Source organism: Xyrauchen texanus, chromosome 26 (assembly GCF_025860055.1).
Source record: "Xyrauchen texanus isolate HMW12.3.18 chromosome 26, RBS_HiC_50CHRs, whole genome shotgun sequence".
Taxonomy (NCBI): domain Eukaryota; kingdom Metazoa; phylum Chordata; class Actinopteri; order Cypriniformes; family Catostomidae; genus Xyrauchen; species Xyrauchen texanus.
In genome coordinates this window covers 41,364,228-41,383,373 of record NC_068301.1, presented here as the reverse complement: position 1 = coordinate 41,383,373, position 19,146 = coordinate 41,364,228, and the positions used below count along the sequence as shown (strand labels likewise).

Below are 19,146 nucleotides of genomic sequence, written 5' to 3'. Positions count from 1 at the left end.
TAAGAGTTCATAATTCTTTAGAAAGAAAGAAAATAAAGACTAAGCATAGAAACAAATTTATTTTCATTTAATATTTTTATTTTTGCTCATTGTTTACAGTGAAATTGCTGTCATTGATGTCTGTCTGTTCATTCCAGTCTCACTACGGCTCCCTATGAACCTAGGCACTGGTCCACACCACCCTTATTTGACATACCTGGTGCACTGAGGGTGGGCGTTACATGTGCAAAACACGGGGATGTGTCCAGAAACTCACCACGAGTTATCACCCACAGTCAAACCTAACAGAGAGGATCAACCGAACCATAAAAACCATGATTGCTGTGGGTCAACAACATCAGACCTGGGACCAGTGGCTACCTGAATTCCGCTATGCCATTAACACCGCCAAGCAAGAAACCACAGGGAAGACCCCTACTGAACTCATGCTGGGTAGGCATATTCTAGGACCACTGGAACGTCTTATCCACTGACCACCTTCACCTGATCAATCTGCATATTCCCTGGTGGAACGACAAGACAGTATGGCAGAAGTGAGAAACAGAATGAGGATGTGCCAGGGCAAACAAGCTAAGTATTACAATAACCGTAGGAAAGATGCGCACTTCCAAATGGGTGACCTGGTGTGGATTAAAACACATCCTCTCTCTAGTTCCTCCAACAAGTTCTCTGCCAAGCTAGCGCCCAAGTAAAACCAGGCCAATAAATTACACTGTGTCCTGGGGCAACCCTCCATGAACCGATATAGTAAATGTGGACTACCTGAAGCGCTATTATGGACGCTCTCCTCCTATGCCGCTGGCTGGGGGAGGGGGGGGGGATTATGTATATTGCTGTAAAAGATCTAAATTGTTCTTATGAGACAGCTATAATTAATATATGTATTTTTCCTGTGTTTATTGCCAAGCAAAGTGTATTGGTTCTAGTTTTACTCAAGCGAGAGTTTGTCGCGCTGCACCAAGGAATCCCCCGTGACGTCACTTGAATCAGCTGACACGACATTACTTCCGTGTTTTAGGAACCAAAAAACGCCGTACCGGGCGACATGTTGCCCTCTGATGTTTTAACGAAGGATCGTCTAAGGAAACTAACCAAGCCTTCTGTTCCAGTCTGTGATTGTATGTTCCACTGTGGATTAATCGTTGTTTTTGGGGGGTTTTGCCATTGGGACTCATCACAGAACAGCGCTGCTTCACGTCATGCTCCCGGACTTAACATATCCACCGGTGAGGCCGATTCAATACACACACACACACACACACACACACACACACACACACACACACACACACACACACACACACACACACACACACACACACACACACACACACACACACACACACACACAAACAGGACATTGTACGGGACTGCAACAGTCAATTTATCCGCTTTTCATACACCTTTAGTACTGATCTTTTTCTTTCTTTCTTGTTTGTCTTTTGTACATTTGTATACATATATTTATGGATTCACTTTGATGTTTTTTTCTAGTAGTAAATACACTTGGGGTTTAAATATATTTGTTGTCTTCCTAGCCTTCTTTTTTGATAAACTTCCCATCACCATTCAAACATAGGGTCAAGACCATAGTATTTTTGTGTAGCATCACCTTTCAGTTAGGCTGAGCGTTACACACTTTTGAAGGAAAGCGACCTGAGATCATTTTTTATGTAGAGAAGAGTTTTTTTTGGCCACTGGCTTATTATTATGTGTTAAGCATTTCATTGTGCAGCTGAGTATGCCCTCTTTTAGCAAACCACATGGATGCTATGACACAGGTATGCAGAAAAATGTATTGTGGATGACTCCTTTGAAATTGAATGAGTAGAGAGGAGGCACTTTTTCAACATGAAAAATAAATAAAAATAGACAATGTCTGAGAGGAAAGGGTCTGTTGTTCCTTTTTTAGAGCTGCAATACAAGACATGTATCAATGATGGGAGAGCAGCGTAAGGATGCGTGCAAAGCGCTTGCTTTAATTAGCCTGTTGGTAGCAGCTACTCTCACTTACGGCCATACCACCCTGAGGGCGCTATAGAGCAAACAGGAAGTGAGTTGGCAGTTTGGAGTGTGCAGTTGGTGAGAGAGACACACCAAACACTCGGTGTGTTTATTTTTGTTTTGTGTTTAAACTAGTTTTTATTTTTATCAATGTTTAGTCTTTTTTGTTTTTTTGTCTTTTTTTGTTTGTTTAATTCCTCCCTGCAGCACATGCTGTTTGGGGGGAGTTTAAACACTGTTTTTGTTTGTTTTTTCTTAAAATGGACGGATTAATGACAAACGACACTGGACTGGCTGGAGGAACACGAATGACAAACAACACTGGAATGGCTGGAGGAACATGAATGACAAACGACACTGGAATGGCTGGAGAGAAACGCATGGCAAACGACACCAGACTGGATTATCATCAACGAGCATGACAAGAGAAAAAACAAGACGTTCAAGACAAAATCGATGGAAGGAAGTACTTAAAGGAGGCGACGATGATTGTGAATGTGGAGAATGTTAATGAGGTAAGAGCGGTGGATATTATCAAAGCAGTGGTAGATAAATGTGGAAATGGGAAAATTCTAGATTTAAGACCAAGACAAGGAAATTAATATGAACTAACAATGGAAAATGAGGAAACATGTGAGGAATTGACTGATGGACTGAATATAAAAGGAGTGAATTGTGAAATAAAAAAACTACAAAATAGAGACTATGTTGTTTCCATCATGCACATGCCCATCTACCTGGATGATAGAGAAATAATTGGAAAATTGGAGGGATGATGAGTCAACCCCATATCAAAAATTAAAAGAAGATGCTAACCGGGCACTGGAATCGAGGATGGAACGAGGTTCCTTAAAGTAAGGTTCCCTAAAGAAGTGGCATCATTGCCCTACAGCACAAGGCTGGAAACCGCAGAAGGGCAGCAGTATTTTAGGGTGGTGCACAGTCACCAGGTGAAGACCTGTAGGCTGTGCATGAGCCCGGATCATCTGCTTAAAGAGTGCCCAGAATTCAAGTGCTACAAATGTGAAGAAAAGGGACACTTCACAAGAGACTGTAACACAGTCAGGTGCTCGGAGTGTCAGGAGATTTTAAATAAATTTGAGTGTTGGATGGAGAAAGAGGAAAGAGGTAGGGAGCATTGGGTGGACGGACAGGTGCAAGAAGGAAACAACGGGGATGAAAGACAAAATGATGAAGGACAAGAGGAAGAAAATGTACGACAAAAAGAAGTGGAAGAAGGAGCGAGCAACAGAGAGAAAGGAGAAAGAGAACAAGAGAACGATAAGGAACAAACAATGGAGCAGGACACACAAAGGACAGCAATGGAGATATCGGACAATTTTAAAAGCTATCGGGATAACATGAAGAAAGATGGACCAGGAAGGATGGATCAGAGATGGAAGTAAAGAGACGGAAATTGAAGAGGAAATAACGGACAATATGGACGAAGACAGGAGGGGGAGAGGAAAAATAAGAAGGAGATCATTGAAGGAAACACCAAATTTTGAAAATGCAAGAAAAAAGACTATGACAAGAAGCCAAGGTGAACAGGCAAACAGATATGAAGTGTTAAAGGGTCTGGAAGGAGAAAATGGAGAATAATGGTTTTTAGGTATTTATTTTTATTTCTTTTAATGGTTTTAAGCTGTGTTACTTTTAATTCAAGGGGACTGATGGACATGGGAAAATTTGAAAGAGTGAAAGAAAAATGTAGAGGAGAAGATGTCATTGTTTTACAAGAAACAAATTGGAAAGAGAGTGTGATGATGGAATACAAAAAGAAATGGGAAGGAGATATTTTATATAATAATGGGGATGGTAGGCTTGGAAGAGAGGTGGCGCTTTTAATGAGAAAAGATGAGATGGAAAAATGCATGGCTGTGGAAGTAAATTAGGAAGGACGTGAATTAATTTTAGTAAATGTACACGCACCAACAGAAGAGAAAGAAAATAAATAATTTTTTAACTGTTTAAGGAGTGGAATAAAAAAATATAAGGAAATAATAATGGGGGATTTTAACACAGTTTTCAGCAAACTAGACATGGCAGAGGGGATGGTTTTTAAATAGGACACAGGAAGGAAAGAATTAAACAAAGTGATGAGAGAAAATAAATTAATAGATGTATGGAGGGAAAGAAATTGAGAGAAAGAGGTTTATTCAAGGAAACAAATAGTGGGGCATTTTATATGTAAAACAAGAATTGATTATGTGCTATGTAGAAACCAGTTTTAGTGATCATAAGTTTTTACATTTCAAAATAGATTGGAGTAATGTGCAAAGGATACCGGGTACATGGATTTTAAATACAGAGATTTTAAAGAATGAAGGTTATGTGGCAGAGATAAAAGGAATCATAGAGAAAGAGAAGGATAATGCAATGTATCAAGAAGATAAAAGAATGTGGTGGGAGAATGTTAAATATCTAGTAAAAAAAAATGTCAATAAAGTATTGCAGAATCTTACAAATATGTAAAAGACACAAAGAAAAAGAAATAAAGGAGACGTTAGAAAGATAATTAAATAATGAAAATAAAGACATAAAAAATATATAGAAGAAATAGAGAAACTGAAAGAAATAGAAGAAAAAGAATATGAGGGGGCAAGATTAAGTAGTAAGTCCAAATATATGGTGGAGGGGGAGAAATGCACCAAGTTTTTTTTGACTTGGAGAAAAAAAGGGCGAAAGTTGGAATAATAAAAGAAATAAAAGGGAGAAGTGGAGAGCTTGTGGAGGGGAATGAAAAAGTGCTAGAAGAGATAAAGGTTTTTTTTATGGGGATCTTTTTAAAACAAGAGGAGTGGAAGAGGAGGAAAAAAAGAAACTGTTAAATTATATTGAAACAAATTTAAGTGAAGAGGATAAAAAGGAATGTGAGGGGGAAATCAAGAACGAGGAGATCGAAAGAGCGATAGTTCAACTAAATAAAAGGAAAAGCCCAGGATAGATGGTTTGGGAAGTGAATTTTATATACGTTTTAAGGACATTTTAGAGATTTTAAAAGAAGTTTAAGGAAATTTTTAAAGAGGAAGAAATGAATGAAAGGATGGGAATGGGGCTGATGAAGCTAATATATAAAAGGAAAGGGGAACAATCTGATTTAAAAAACTACAGGCCAATAACAATGTTAAATACCGATTTAAAGATATTAGCAAAGATATTAGCAAACAGGTTAAAAGAAGTGATGCCACAAATAATAAAATTAAATCAAGCATATGCAGTAAAAGGAAGAGACATAGCAGACATAATAACACAATTACAGCATAAGGACACAATACAATACATAAAAGAAAAGAATGATGACGGGTATGTGATCAGCTTAGACTTCGAAAAGGCTTTTGATAGAGTGGAGCATGAATATTTGTTTGGGGTTTTAAATAGGTTTGGGTTTGGTGAGAATTTTATGAAATGGATAAAGATTTTATACAAGGGTGCTTTAACAAAAATAAAATGTAACAGGTTTTTAAAGGAATGTTTTAAAATAACTAGATCAATTAGACAAGGATGTCCACTCTCAACTTTATTATACTCTCTTGTAGCAGAACCTTTGGGCCTAGCAATACGAAAAGAAGAGAAAATAAAAGGAATTCAAATACAAGAAAGCAAAGCAGAAGGGAACATTTTTCGATATGTGGACGACACAACAATAATAGTTAAATGGAAAGAGGATGTAAAACAAGTAATGAAGAATGTACAAGAATTTTGCAAAGGATCAGGAAGTAAAATTATTGAAGACAAGACAGTGTATATGAGGTTCGGGGCAACGTCAGTTTTAACGGAATGTTTTAATTTTAAAGAAGTTAAAGAAATTAGGATTTTAGGGATTTTAATGGGAAAGGATGGGAGGCAAGTAATAGAAAAAATGTGGGAGGAATTGATAACAGGAATAGAACAGAGGATTTTGGAGAATGAGGGCTTTACATTTGAAAGGGAAGGTTTTAGTATTGAATGTTTTAATGGCCTCAAAGTAGTGGTACGTTTTATATGTGACAGAAATGCCTTTGTTTAAGAAATGTTTTCTCTGGTTTTTGTGGGAGGGTAAACCCCCGAGAATAGCATACAATTCCTTATTAGGACCATTAGAGGGGGGTTTGGATATTAAACAAATGAAAAACTGCTTAAGAGTTAAAATAGTCAAAAAATTGTTGCAAGACAAAAATGAAACAGAATGGAAGAAAGTTATGAAATATTTTTTAAACAAATGTGGGAATTTTAATTTGGGGGAGGATATTTTATGGATGAAAACAAAAAACTGGATGGTGGAAGGATTACCTGACTTCTATAAGGAGATTTTAAGTGCTTGGGGGGAATTTCTTAACTGTAATAGATTATAATCTGAAAGGAAGAGAAAACATCTTAAATCAACCTCTATTCTTAAACAAAAGCATTTTAAGACATGGGGAAGATATCTTGTTTAAAAAATGGATGGAGGTGGGAATAACAAGGGTAAGCGATGTTTTGTATGAATTTAAAGAAGGGTTTTTACCATCACAATTTATAATGGATGCAATGAAGGAAGCAAAAGAGGAATGTAACAAACGAGAAATAGAAAATAAATATGAAATTATCAAAAACTCAATACCGAAGGAATGGATTAAAAGAATAGAAAACATGGAGGAATGGAAGGAAGAGAAAGACATTTATGTCAGACTGAAAGGGGAACTATGTAATTTTAAGGAGTGTAATGTGAAAAAGTTTTTTGTCATATTAGAGATGGTGTTTTTAAAGAACCAGTAGTTAACAATTTTTGGGTACAGAGATTTAAAGATCTGAAAAAAGAAAGTATATGGAGAAATATGAGGGGAAAGATTGTGGAAACCAAACTGGAATGTTTAGAGTATTTTATAAGGCACAAAGTAATTTTTACCGATTGTATTTTAACTAAGAATGGAATGGAACAGAATGCAACATGTAAAGTCTGCAAAGACGAGGACGAAGGAATTTTACACTTGTTTCTATACTGTAAAGAGTTGGAGGGTTTTTACAGAAAATGCAAAAAGATGATAAAATAATTAATTGAGGACTGGGACGAAGAGGTAATGGAATGGAAGAGGATAGTGATGATTGGATAGGAGGAAAATTGTCAAAGTAAAAAGTTGGTGAACCTGTTAGTAATGTTGATAAAAAATGCAGTATGGGAAAGAAGAAATGTGGCCAAAGGAGGAAGAGTGATGCTTAATGTTTGGAATGTTCTTAAAAAGAAAACAGAAAGATATATTGAAGGGCTGTATTGGTATTTTAAGAGTGAAAATATGTTGGAAGCTTTTTATGTTGTTTTTACTCCAAGGGTTTCTAAAGTTTTAAAAGATTTAACATGGAATGTACCTGGAAGTGATTTGGTTTTTAAGTAATATTTATGTACTGAATGTTTTAAAGTAATATAATATGATTCTGCCTGTAGAAGATGTCTTTTAATTTATTTTGTTTTATAGGTTGAATATGTTTTAACTCTGAATCCTTTTCTTATGTGCATCATCTTGTTATTCAATAAACTGTAAGAAAACACAATGATTTTGTATTTATTGTTTGAAAAGTTTTCAATAAAAAAAAAAAAGCACGCCCGAACTCGTCTGATCTCGGAAGCTAAGCAGGGTTTGACCTGGTTAGTATTTGGATTGGAGACTGCCTTGGACATGTGTCAATGATGGAAGAGCAGCGTAAGGATACGTGCAGTGCGCTTGCTTTAAATAGCCTGCTGGTAGCAGCTACTCTTGCTTATGGCCATACCACCCTGAGCATGCCTGAACTTGTCTGATCTTGGAAGCTAAGCATGTTTGGGCCTGGTTAGTACTTGGATGGGAGACTGCTTGGGAATTCCAGGTGTTGTAAGCTTTTTTAGTTGTTAGGGTTAGAATTAGGATTTCTGTAAGTCCATCCGTTCTGCTGACCGCTTTGCAATGGTGTGGGATCAGGAGGGATCCCACCACAGACTCCTACTTGTTATATGATTTTGTTTTTTTGTCTTTTGTCATTTCAGGTCCCAGGATCACTCACCAGTCTGGAAGGTCAGGAGGTCAACCTGTCTGGCACCGAAGCCCTACTGAACTCCAGGATGAAATATATGTGGTAATGTATAATATTTTATAATATTTATTTATTTATTTATTTCATTGAGTGTTCATGAGCGGACTATTTGGCCTCGGGCTATTTTATGGAGGGCTGTGTTGCCCAGGGTTTTTCTGGTTAGGGTTAAGGGCCTGTTTGGGGCTGGTCAGTCCAGGGATAATAAATAGAGGGTTAGAATGATTAGGTTTAGGAGCTGGGAGGGTTCATGTGTCACGGGTTGGTGATACACAGGCAGTTGTGATGGTTAAGTTTAGGGCTGTGGAAGGGTCAGCCGTCAAGGTTTTGACCACAGGGTTGGAGGGCTGTTTTGCCCAGGGTTATTCTGGTTAGGGTTAGGGGTCATGTATCAAGGGTTATGTTAGGTTAGGGTTAGGTTTAGGGTAAGGGTTAGCGGTTAGGTTTAGGGGTTGGGTTTAAGGTTAGGTTTAGTGGTTAGGTTTAGGGGTTAGCGTTAGGTAAAGGGGTTAGGAAGTGTTAGTTAAGGAGGGTAGGCGCTAACCAGTGTGCACAGGCCATCAATGTCGCTCACTCGACTGGATTCACTTCCCATTCAGGCTTTGGGGATATATAGTGCCTAATTTATTGATCCAAATTCTCTCTGCTCTTTTTCTCTGGGGCACGGACCATTGCGGGTTGGCCTGTAGGACCGTGACCCGGAAGCATTCCCATCCGTGGTTAAGGAAATGTTGGACCAGGTAAGTGTTGTTTTGTCTTCTTCTCAGAATGTTGTATTTATGTTGTGTCATTCTGACCAGAATGGTGTTGCCCGTCTCTCCCACATATTGAGCTCCACATTGTTTGCAGGTGATGAGGTAAATGCAGTTTTTACAGTGTACCATTCCTGATTGGTAAGTATTGAAAACCTCTTTTGTGAACTTGTTTTGTATGTATCCTTTTTGTTCCAAATATTGTCCCTGATGTTTGGGTTTCGTGTTGTGAAGAGGATGGAGTTTGGCTCTAATTAGATAGTCTTGTAAACTCTTGTTTTTTCTAAATGCTGCAATAACTCTGTGGTTCTTCAATATTTGTGTCTGTCCCAATATGTTCTGGAAGTTAGACTTTACCTCTTTGGTCAGTTTCAGAGCGGCCGAGGAGTAAGTCAGGACAAAGGGGACGCCGGTCCCCTCCGCCTGGGCCCTTGTCAAGTATGATTTAAAAACCTTTCTCAAGAAGGACCTGTTATATCCTCTGGGCCGGAGCGCTTTGAAGAGGATTCGTGTCACTTCTCTGAAGTCCCGGCGACTTGACCAGGCCTGAGTAAGTGTGTTTGGGGTGAAAACTCCTTTTATGTAGTAGGGCATGCGTGTCGGTTTCTTTGAAGAAGACTTTAATGTCCAATTTGTGTGACGAGTTGAAATCTGGACCCTTGTAAGTTGTGGTATCCAGAAAGTCTACCGATAGGTGACTGGTGGTGGATTTTAATTTTATAGATGGGTTATGGTTATTTAGTGTGGCCACACATTCCTTGAACCAGTCTTCGGAGTGAGTCCATACTCCCCAGATATCATCTAGGCACCTAAAATAGTGAAGAGGCTGTTTGTGGCATCAGGATAAGGCCGAAGCCTCCCATTCTGCCATAAATATGTTGGCGTAGGCCGGGGAACACTTCTTGCCCATCGCCGTGCCTTTAATTTGCAGGAAAAATTCCCCATTGAACTCAAAATCGTTTGTTTAAATTTATTTCTAATAATTGGATGAGTTCTTTGTCGGGCCTGGAGGTGTCTGGGTTTTAAAAAAAAATGTTTTTAATGGCCTGAATTCCTTCTTGGATGTCGATGTTTGTGTAAAGGCTATCCATGTCCATAGTGAACAGTATGGCCTTTTGGGGAATTTTTAGTCCTTTGACTTTCTGGACAAAATCATACGTGTCTTTTATATAGCTGGGGTGGCCCGTCGAAAGAGGATTTAAGTAAAAATCTAAAAATGTGGCCGTATAGTACGTTTCACTGCTGCAATTGGATACTATAGGCCTTCCTGGGGTAATTTCGTGAGGTTTGCTCCATTTGGTCGAGTCTTTGTGTATTTTGGGGAGCATGTAGAACCTCCTGCTTCTAGGTACCGTGTTACCCAATAGGTAGGACTTTTGTTTTGCGTTGATGTGTTTTTTCTGATATAGGGTTTAGGCTATATTTTTGACCATAGGTACAGTGTCTAAAAAAATGGGTCTATCCAATTTCTGGTAATATTTTGGGTCATTCAATTGTCTATATCCCTCCCATAAATATTGTTCTCGGTCCCATATGACTATCACACTGCCCTTGTCTGCAGGTTTAATGACAATCTGTTTATCGCTCTTTAACTGTTTTAGAGCGTTAGTTTCCTCCAGAGTGAGGCTAAGCTCTTCCTGGGACAGTCTAAAATGTTTAAGATATTCCAGATCCCTTTCGAATAACGTGCGGAGATCTGCGGGTAGTTTGTCTGCAGGTGGGACCCAGTCCGATTTGGGTGTGAATGGAGGGGGATTTGAGTCCGTCTCATTTTGGAAATAGGCTGCCAATTTAAGTCTCCTATGGTATTGTTGCAGGTCGTATCGTGTCTGCATTTCGTGGCGTTTTCTGCTCATTCTACCCGATGGAATAAAGGTCAAACCCCTGTTGAGCAGACAAAGTTGTCGGGGAGTGATATGGAATTTTTTAGATAGGATTACAATGTTCTGATGCCCCTCCTGCGCATGCAGGCTTGTGGGGAGATTTATTTTAAATGTTGAAGCCAGTGCTGGAGCATGTTTCTGGCTGTGTCCACAGTCCAGTGTATATGGTCACTTTCAGTGTGAAACTCAGATCTGGACAGGGCCGGAATGTGTTTTAAATTGGCAGATTCAGATTCAATTGGCGTTCAGGATGGTCAATTGTGTCTGCTCCTTTGTTGGGAGCATTCCTGAAAAGTTCACCTCTTGAACCCAAATTTCTGCCAGTGGAAATGTTTCTTTTGACGCTCTTAAAGCCGACTGCATCTGTTTGATGGCAGTGTCTTTGGCGTTCTGCACCCGGCTGTTAATCCCTAATGATAAGATGACAAGTTCCACGTCAGTGGAGACTGCGTTTTTACTGATCACAGCCTCCATGTGTCTGAACGTGGCCCCTGGATAGCTTTCTATTTGGAGGTCAGGCTTCTTAAAAGGTGGAATTTTGGACAGATTGGAGTCCCCGATAACGAGCCATTTTTTTCCACAGTTAGCTTCCATTCTATAATTTTTCTGGACGTGTTTAGGTGTCTATTCGGTCCGTCCTCCTGGGAGTCACGTTGTGCTCCAGAAGGTGTGTTGAGTTCGACACTTAAACGAGCCTGTGTGGCTGTCTTGAGGCTGGTGGCTTTTTCAGGGCTTAAGGTGACTCTTTGTGAGCAGATTATCCCGTTCCCCTTGATCCTCAATAAGGATCAGGTCTTGTTCTTGTCTGACACAGGGGTCGGGACGATCGTAAGGAGTGCGTTGTTCTTTTGGGGAGGCAGGAAGATTTAAGGTAATCTCTGAATGACTGTCTGAGTCCTCCTCTGTAATAGGAGACCAATCGTTCGGTGGGTCTGTCATCGTGCATGCTGTTTTGGTCGGTTTTGTTACTAAGGGGGTGGATATTTCAGACAGAGATTGTGCATCTGTCATGGTGTGCACCAAAGCCTGCACCGTAACTGTATTAGCCATTGTGTTTTCTGGGAGAGGAGGAGCGGGAGAGAGATTTTGGGTCTCCGCTTCCTCCAGAATCCAAGGCAGGAACGGAGGTATGCCATCTCTTCCCTACCAACCTGTGAGCCTCGTGTATTTTTTTGTCTTTCAGTCTTTTACCAATACCACGTTTAGCCCATAATATGGCCGTATTGAATCATTCATCCCAGCCCTGGGAGGGAATGTGCTGGAGTTTAGCCATTTCTTCTACCAATGCGTCTTCATAGTGGTATAGGCCCAGTTTTTGGCATTGCCTTCAATGAGGGCTTGTGTTGTGGGGTTTGGCAAAGCCGGTTTGATGACCTCTGACAGGTGTTTTTCAATTTTGTCAATTGCAGGAGGCTGTTCCTGCCTGATATTATTTTTGTGTTAAATAAGGTACGGGTTTTTGTTACAAAGCCAGGGTCATCTGAATGCTTGGGCTTTGTTTTGTTTCTGATGTGTGTTTTTATTTTGCAGGTGTGAACGAACTGTCCGTGTTTTGTTCTGCACCCATCCCCGTGGTTCCTTCGTAAAGGATTTTTGCTGGGACATCAATGTACCGGGCCCGGGGTTCAAAAAATTGTGGTCTGCCTAGACCCCGAAGCCGCCGCCAGGCGCCGCCATTTGCGCCATTTAGAATTTCAGCCGCCGCCAGCCAATAATTTCGTAAGCCAAATTGAGCCGCCATCTGATAAAGTTTGGCTGAGCCGGCTAGAATTATTTGCATCAAATAATAATTCTATCACATAGAGACATACACACACGAAATATATAAACAATACACGAGATCTATTTTCCCACTGGATTCATAACAGCACAGTCTTGTGCTCGTTGCTACGATACACAGACTCACAGTGAATTGACGACCAATTAAAATTGCTCGCTTTTCCAGTACAGAAGAAGCGATGCATTTTTTCTCGCACTGAGGTGAAATGGCGGAAAGAAGCAAGCAAGGTAATTTTGATCTCACTTCTCACATACTTTCCTAATTCCTACTTACTTTTTTTTTTTAACTTAGGCCTACCCAGACTTTTGTTAAATCTTCAGGGCACAGTTGCACAAACACCTGAATCAAAGATTGATGTTATGAACCAAATATTCTGGAACGGAGAGATTTATAGCACTGAACGTGATATTACTACAGTAACAAACCACCGTTTCCACATTGCTAATTCACGATGCATGCTTCAGTGTACATTGAAGTGAAATGTGCAAAACTTTGTCCAAAATAATACTGATAACAGTGTGTGATTATATTAAGGCGAGTCACGGCAGGCAAAAACATCATTTTTTTTACTGGTCAATTTTGAGATTTTTGGATATTTGTCTTCAATAACATGTCTTCTTTCAGACTTGTGGTGAAAAAAAGTCCGAAATACACATTTATCTACACTTTGTCTGTTTGTGTCTGTAGATTTATCATAAATTCAACAAAAGTTTGATGATAAAGATGTGGGAGGAAGTGCGAAACGCAAAGAAGATGCACAAGAAGATGCAGAAGCTCATTCTTCAAGTTCTATCCTTGACCAAGAGATAGATGCTTTTCTGGCAGTGAGAACAAGAGACCAAGGAGTATTGGACTTTTGGCGAACCCATAGCAATATTTTCCCCACACTGTCCGCTATGGCCCGGTGCTACCTCTCCATTTCACCAGGTAGTGTGCCGGTGGAATGCATGTTTAGTTCCACTGGCCTACTGCTCAATGGCAAACGATCATCACTTGCTCCTTCAAGGTGTAATATGATAAGCTTCATCCATGATAATGCCAAGTTATTGTATACAACTTAGCCTACATACATTTAGCCTAAACACAACACATTGTAGGCTATTTGAAAATGTTTAGTAGCATACAGACTACAAAATAAATATGTACATACGTTGTGAAAGTAAAATCTGGTGTTTTCTTTATTACATTGTATTGCATTTTGTAGAAATATAGTGTAAGCCATGCATTGCTTGGAAATATTGAGATCTAGTAAATCAGTATAACATAGACATCTGTAGACATGAAGTGGCAGCTTCAGCCATTTGCAGCTATGAAAAGTTTGGCGGCTGCAGCAGCCATTTAGGTTTTGGCTGAGCCGGCTAGCCAGCCAATAACTTAATCAGCCAGCCATTATTCTCAAAACAAATGGCTTCGGGCTCTACAGTCCCTGACAAAAGTCTTGTCGCTTGTGTACAAATTGACCTGAAATATATTTCTAATCAAGATTTTTTTACAAGAAATGGCTCATTTTAATCCCAACAGCTTTTGTAATAATGTTTCAGTGCAAAACGAAACTGTTAAAAAGTATTCTAAAATTCACAGCTTGGTAAAGCCCATTGAGTCAATTTTTGCAAAGACATAAGTGTTGTCGCCTTGTCATATGAGCTTCACCTGTGACTAATAATGGATCAATTAGGTCTCAGGTGTGTATAAAAACAACCCCAGTACACTAGACCTTCACATCAACTGCAACTAGACCTCTGCAAACATGCCTAAGTTTCACCCTGAGACTAAAGTTTTGATTATCAAGAGGCTGAAGACCAGATACACTGCTGATGTGGCAGACACCTTCAATGTGTCTCAGCGTCAAGTACAGAGGATAAAAAAAACATCTGAAGACACTGGAGACATTTTTGACAAGCCCAGGTCAGGCAGACCCCGCAAGACAACTGCTCGAGAGGACCGTTTGTTGGCTCGAAAATCCAAGGCCAGCCCATTTTCCACTGCAGCAGAGCTCCACGAGACCTGGTCACCTGAAGTCCTTGTGTCAACCAGAACAGTTTGTCGGATTCTGTCTCGAAATGGCCTCCATGGTCGAATCAGTGCCCAGAAGCCAGCACTAAACAAAAGACAATTGAAAAACCGTGTGGCATTTGCCAAGGCCCACACAGCCTGCTAAAAGGATGGACGCTGGAAAAGTGGAAGAAGGTGGATTTTTCAGATGAATCTTCTGTTGAATTACACCACAGTCGCCGCAAATATTGCAGGAGACCTACTGGAGCCCGCATGGATCCGAGATTCACCCAGAAAACAGTGAAGTTTGGTGGCGGAAAAATCATGGTCTGGGGTTACATCAAGTATGGGGGTGTGCGAGAGATCTGCAGGGTGGAAGGCAACATCAATAGTCTAAAATACCAAGAAATCTTAGCTACCTCTTATATTCCCAACCATAAAAGAGGCCAAATTCTGCAGCAGGATGGTGCTCCATCGCATACTTCCATCTCCACATCAAAGTTCCTCAAGGCTGAAGAAGATCAAGATGCTCCAGGATTGGCCAGCCCAGTCACCAGACATGAACATCATTGAGCATATGTGGGGTAGGATGAAAGAGGAAGCATGGAAGACGAAACCAAAGAATATTGATGAACTCTGGGAGGCATGCAAGACTGCTTTCTTTGCTATTCCTGATGACTTCATCAATAAATTGTATGAATCCTTGCCAAACCGCATGGATGCAGTCCTTCAAGCTCATGGAAGTCATACAAGATATTAAATTTGGATCTCACAGCACCACTACTTAATTTGCTGACATATATTTGTATTTGCAGTAAATTTGTTCAATTTCTGTATAGGCGACAAAACTTTTGTCTTGCCAAAATTTGACCTTTCTGTCTTGTTTAAATGATAAATCTTTTTTCAGTGAAACTAATTTATTTCAGTGCATTAATCATCATTTGGGAGGGTTTTAGCTTTTCATATGAGCTATTTCTAACACCAATTGATTAATTAAAAGTCAGGTTAATAGCAGGTGTTTCTACAAAATAGATAAGCGACAAGACTTTTGTCAGGGACTGTAGGTCTGCCAGACCACTGATAAGACTGACTATGGTGAGTCGGTGCTGCCCTCATGTGGCCACCCTATTTCACTACACCTGCATGCACTCTCTCTCCCTGTGCATGACGCTGGGCCTGATGGCCACCATATTTGACTGCGTCTGCATAGGAGAATGCTCTTTCTCCCTGTGCGTGACGTTCAGTGTCGCGGTAGGAACGGGGCATAGGCCAGACTGTGCCATGCCTGGCAAGCCTGCGACCACGTGTGACCACCGTCCAACCGTCCCTTTCTGGCCAAACCATAGTTTTAGGAAATGTTGTTGTGAATATGTAAAAGTAAAGATTTTTCTTGAAGAAATTGAAATCAGGTATGTATATCTAAAAATTGTGTTGTTTTTTGTAATTTATCTATCAAATCAAAGTGAGTCTAATCAAATAAGAATGCTTTTATGTTTTTATATGAACAGGCTGTTGCTTTAAATGTGAAAATAAAAGCAAGGATTTTAAGGTAAGTAAAACTAAATTTTTTTGTGGCTTATATGTAAAAATTTTTTTGAATCAAAATAAAATAGCTTTTCCTAAGTTTTTTTTATGTGAAAAAATTGTAAACTGAACAAGCCGTTGCAACGTTTCGGTTCTCTTGGAACCTTCTTCAGGCAAGCTTGTTCTAATTTTGAAAAATGTAAATCCCAAAATGAATAATAAAAAAATTTAAAATAAAGAAATGAATCTTAAAATGAATTAAAAAAAATTGTCAGAAAAATAAATTAAAAGAGAACAAAGCGTGTTGAGGATCAGAATAATACGTTTTTGAAATGCAAAGAGCATTAGAGGCTTTCTCATTAAGCGCTGGAAGCAGTGAATGAGCTTCTGCATCCTCAGTTGTCCCTTTTTATAGTGTGGGGGGCGGGACTCAATTTGAATGAGTCAATAGGAGCCTTTCCCATATTTTTGGTTTGAAAATAAACTATTTCCAGCCATTCAGAACATTAGCTGTCTTTTCAAAAAATTATAGAAATACTTTTTTATATATATTTGATTATAGTTATATTATGTGATGGATTTAAAAGGATAAATTATTATATATATTTGATTTTAAATTATGGTTATATTATGTGATGGATTTAAAAGGATAAATTATTATATATTTTTTTTTAAATTTTGGATTGCATAAATGCACCCTTATCTATATTTGTTCATGATCATTATAACTATAACACTGTGTAAATGACCCATATTTCTATTTTCCCATGTATTTGGTGTATTATGATTATTCTAAGTAGACTGATTATTAGAAGGAAGTTGTAAACCGTCGAGCTACTTGCCAGCATGAGGCACGGGCTGGTAAGGTTTAGGGTAAGGGTTAGCGGTTAAGGGTTGGGGTTAGGTTTAGGGGTTAGTTAGAGTTAGGTTAGTGTTAGGGTTAGTTAGGTTAGGGTTAAGTTAGGTTAGGGTTAGGGTTAGGTATAGAGGTAAAAACGACTTTCACCCTCATTATGTCCACCCTCATTTGCATATCGAATCCGATTGGCTGGATTGTTTGACAGATAAATCTTTAGGAAGGTCGGTCCGATTTTGCCAAGCTTGGTGTCATCGAATTCAGAATTCCGTCTGCTTTCATGTGACGAGGAGAGATGAACAGAAGAAGAGAGCAATGGAAATGTAGAGCTGAAAAGGTAGAAGAGTCTTTTGCACGTAGGTTGTGAGTGGTTTAAAAAAGTCACATGCACGCCTTTAAGATTTGCATGAATACGACTGTAAAGGAGACGTGGTAATGAACGCATTTTTCACAAGAACGCTGAAATGTTTTTGTAGGAATTATTGGGTGGGATAAACTCACTCCTTTATTATTATTATTATCATTTCATGAAACTAATCAGGCCATGCTTGTGAGGAGGAGATTATTTTGTTGCGAGCAGAGCAGACTTGAGTCCAGTAAATATTAAAGAAATTGTTCCAAAAACAAATGCATCAGAAAATAACCGATGGACTTGAAAAAATATTAAGAATACAAACGGCATTGAATCTTGCCACGATACTGAGATGACACACTTGTTAGGGGCATTTTGCCCTTTGAAATGTAATCTGCGAAATCCAATAGAGCCCCTTCACGGTTCAATCGCTGAGTCATCGATTAGAATAACAATCCATCAATTCAGATTTCCTTAAAGATATTTTTATTTTATTTTATTAATAATCATGCCAAGGTCTTACATGAAATTGAGTCCAAAATTGCAGAACAAGAACAGCAAAAAATATATATATTTTTTTAAAACACATACAACAATTAATAAAAAAAATTAAATAAAAAAAAAAAAAAGAGGGAGAAAAAACAAGTAATTAAATCTATATAAGGTTGAACAATGAAAGCATTTTTTGACTTTTCAATGATTTTTTGTTTTTTATGCCCATCAAAGACATAATATAGATAGTTACAGTCAACCAGAAAAAGTGACTTGACATTGCAACTCTCAACTTGTCCAACTTGATGAAGCCGTTGCATTTTAGAAATGAGTTCACAAGTGAAGGGATGATGACTTTTATTATGACAATGGGAGCTTTAAAAATAATATAATAACAATAAGTAGCGATACGTGAAATGGCTGAGGCTCCAGTGAGTTAAAATTGTAACTGCATGGTTTTGCGATGGGTTGTCACAATTCAAAGCCTTTTTTAAGACCAACTGAAGAAAACTCAAGGAATCGATTGAAGGGAACAATCCGCCAGCAAACTCTCGAATTGTAAACATCTAGGGAGCGCACGAAGATTTACATTTGTAACGACCCTTCAAAGTTTAAAAATGCAACTTAAAGGCTTGAATCCCTCCGCTCCCAACCACCAGCACGTGGTAATAGCTTAGCCACCGCTGCTGGGCGGCAGTCCATACAATGTCAGTCTATGGAAAAATGTTTGTCTGTGGTTGGCTGCTGTTCTGAAGGTGCTGGCGGTGTGGGCCTGGGGGTTGCCGAGAAGACCAGCGTTGGCCCCGTGACTCTGGGAGGTACGCTCGCGGAGATATGGGGCTTCGCTATGGCCCGCATAATATATCGTGCGTGCTGTAGCGGTGCCAAGCAGAAATGGACATTTACATTAATGCATTTGGAAGACGCTTTTATCCAAAGCGACTTACAGTGCACTTATTACAGGGACAATTCCCCCGGAGCAACTTGGATTAAGTGTCTTGCTCAAGGACACAATGGTGGTGGCTGTGGGGATCGGTGACCAGTGATGTGCTTTAGTCCACTACGCCATCACCACTCAATATTAAGCATGCCGCCTATATTAAGCATATTTTGACTGTAATAAAATGGGTTCCCCTGGGCCTGGGCACACAAAAGTGTAATATTTTTCTTGTGGAAAGAACCTGATTGTGTTTGCAAAGTTTGGGATCGATCGCTCGTTCGTAGCCAACACAGCAGCCTAAAACTTACTCATTACGCAGTCTATACAATGTGACTCTATGGAAAAGTGCTCACAAATGATACAAGTTTTTTACATCTGAGGTGTACTGTTGCAGAAATAATTTTTAATGTCATTCTGAAATTTGCAAGCACAGTATTAAAGTGAATAATTCAGGTGGAATTATACAATTACATGAGGAAAGTTTTATTGATGGAATAATTTGGATAATAACAAGAACTAGAATGTACATTTCCTTAAGAAAAACTTGGTT

The 19,146-nt window shown here is 39.3% G+C and overlaps 1 protein-coding gene and 1 pseudogene across 2 annotated transcripts in view; both read left to right on the top strand.

Annotated features, from left to right (window-relative positions):
- LOC127620061 (uncharacterized) overlaps positions 1 to 19,146 on the top strand; it is a 328,707-nt gene that overhangs the window by 152,279 nt on the left and 157,282 nt on the right. The window lies entirely within an intron of this gene.
- Positions 7,718 to 7,836, top strand: LOC127620499 (uncharacterized; annotated as a pseudogene).